We start from the raw sequence: 3,249 nt of genomic DNA, 5'->3' as shown, positions 1-3,249 counted from the left end.
AATGCCTTGATATTTTAATTTGAACAATTTTTATTTTTATTTTCTTTTTTTTGATTTAAATGCTTGGATGGAGACGTGAAAGAGAAATACTTGAACATATTTGAAAAGAAGTTGAAGTTTAATTATTCATCCCGTCCAAAGTTGGGACGGGATTTTACATACATAAAAGATAAATATCGTTCTGGCTGGCTATCAATAAAATTAGATAATCAAATTCAATTTGTTGATATTATTAGACTGAACTAGTAGTGAATAAAGACTTCAAACAATAAATGACCTTAATTCGGTTTCATACAAATGTAGCACCACTTGCAAATTGCAGCCGCATTTTGCAAAAGTAGTCAATATACTCTCGCAATACCAGCTGTATTATAGTCCTATAGATATTTTTATCAAGTTTTTGTTAATATATATATATATATATATATATATATATATATATATATATATATATATATATATATATATATATATATATATATAATTCTGTTAAGAAAAAAAGCAATAGTTATATTTAATTACTACAAAATACTCTCCTAAATAAAAGTGTTTCTATATATCGACGTTCATGACATAAATTCTTTAGACTTTAGTTCATTAATTTTTAAAAAATTGTTCATAACTCAAACAAATATTCTGCTCATGAAAAATATTTGTTTGAATTATGATAATTTTTTAAAATATAATTATATTATTTTAATAATAATTAAAAAAAATATTATTATTAAATATAATTATATAATAGAGTAGTTAACTGAAATAAAAATTAAAAATAACTGGTGTAATAGTGCAAAATAATAAATGTTACAATAATACTCTAGAATTATTTTGAAATAGGAAATTAGAATTTTTGACAAGTCAACTTATCCCACACTAGAAAAGATGGGGATCCAGCTGCCCACTTGTTGACTCAATTTGTAATATCAAACAATACTATTTGAATATTGAATAGTTGTTTTCCAATCCTACTGTTTTCCAATCCAATCAATATATATATTCCATTATTATTAAATTAGATATATTAATTATTTAATTAAATTAAAAAGTAAACTGTTTTTTATAAATAAAATTAAAGAGATTATTAATATTTAATCAAATTTGGTTTAATTAGGTTGACTTCTTTCAATTAATAAATTTTCATTAAAAAATTATTATTTATTATTTGAGAATATTGAAAATATTTAAATAAAATGTACAAATCTCTTACATCTTAATTATAAATTATGGATTCGAATAGGAAAGTAGCACAATAAATTTGTTTAAAAATAAATATTTGTTATTGAGATAATTTTTTGCAATTCCACGTAAGAAAAAACATTTAATTTATAAAAAAGAACACTAATTTTTCTTATTGTCATGAGTAACGGGTTTATTTTTGATGTACAATGAAGACTTATAATGGATTATTTTGAATATCGTTATCACTAAAAAAAAAGTGTGGTAATTTATCACTAATGTATTATAATTTTGTAACAATTTGTGTGGTAATTTATCACTATGTATTATAATTTTGTCAAAATATGTAACAATTTTTTTCCTTATAAAATGTTAGTTAGAGAATTTTATCATAGAATTTATAAATCTGTCACAAACATTTGGCCAAAATTTAATCAATAATTCTTTTAGCAAAAGCAAAACAATTAATATAACCATGCTTAATAAATGCTAATTATACAAATTCAAATACATGAACAGAAACATGAAGCCACCAAACAACCATCAAAAAAGACAAATTACCGCAACTAACTCACTGCAAAGCACAACTCCTAAGCTAACAACAAAACACATAAACATCGATGACAAAAGATAACATCTCCTGTCATCAAACCAACACCCTACACTAACATATAAAAAATACCAGAACAAGAGAGGCCAGCAGTATCTCAACCTAAAAATAAACAAAAGCAAAATTCAACACTAAAAAAATGTTTTGATATAATCTAAGTTATGGTCTGAGTCCAAGATAGTTAGAGTAAAGGTTTATTATTTAATAATCAAGTCATTTAATTGTATATAAATAGATATTTTATAATTCAGTTTAATAACATTTAATAACAAATTGATATTTAGAGCTTCGTTTAGTTTCTTTCTCTCTCCCTCTTTTCTTTCCTCACTAAAAATGTCTCACGCACTAACAAATTGATATTTAGAGTTTCGTTTAGTTTCTTGATAGTGTTTTCAAGAATCACACGTTGGTGATCGTGTTTCCGAGATCGTGAGTTGTTAATCGCGTTTGCTGCAAAAATGAATGGTAACAATGACATTCTGAATTCTCTTCCAATTCTTGACGGCAAGAATTGGATCTGATGGAGAAAACAAATCCAATCTCTGTTTGGCTTTCATAAAACCCTAAAAGTGGTTACTAATGACGTCAATGAGTTTGCTGAAAACGCAATTGATGCTCAGAGAGTCGCGAACAAGGAGGCAAAAAAGAAAGACTACAAGGTTGCGTTTTATATTTGATCGGCAGTAGACGCGACAAACCTTGATCGGATTTCTCATGTTGAATCGGCTAAGGAGACATGGAATATTCTTGTCAAGTATTACGCAGAAGGTGAGAAGGTTAAATTCGTCAAATTGCAAACGTTACGAAGGCAGTATGAACTACTGCAGATGGGAGAAGAAGAAAAGATTGCAGGCTATGTCTCGAAGGTGCAGAATCTTGTCCATCTCATGAAAGGTTGTGGTGAAGCCCTAACTGATAAGATGATAGTTGAGAAGGTAATGCGTATGTTGACTCTCACTTTGATCACGTTATCGTAGCCATTCAAGAATCCAACAATCTTTAAACTATGAAACTGGAAGATTTGGTTGATCCGTTGGAGGCACATGAGATGATGATTGTCAAAAGAAAATGTGTTCAAGATTTTATACAAGCTCTACAGGCCCAAACATGGAAGAAACATGGTTGTTCCAAAAAATTCAAGGGAAAATGAGACATGACTCAGAGCAAGAAGTCTTGGTCGAACCCTAAAAAGCATAAGTTCGATGATAGAGCTTATGAATCCTTGAAAAGAGGAGAAAGAAATTCCTATCAGAAAGACAAAGAAGAAGAAAAATGGTGTGCGGTGCTATAGCTGTGAAAAATGGGGTAATTTGGCCAAGAAATGTTGATACAAGAAAGGCAAGACTGAAGGTGTTATAACTTCTTCTTACATGCCTCAACATAATGGAATAACAGAAAGAAGAAACAAGAACATATTGGATATGGAGAGATGCAAGTTGAAGTAGAAGAATTTTCCAAAATCC

The sequence above is a fragment of the Lathyrus oleraceus genome, chromosome 1 (genome assembly GCF_024323335.1).
Source record: "Lathyrus oleraceus cultivar Zhongwan6 chromosome 1, CAAS_Psat_ZW6_1.0, whole genome shotgun sequence".
Classification (NCBI taxonomy): Eukaryota; Viridiplantae; Streptophyta; class Magnoliopsida; order Fabales; family Fabaceae; genus Lathyrus; species Lathyrus oleraceus.
This window is presented reverse-complemented; position numbering follows the sequence as displayed.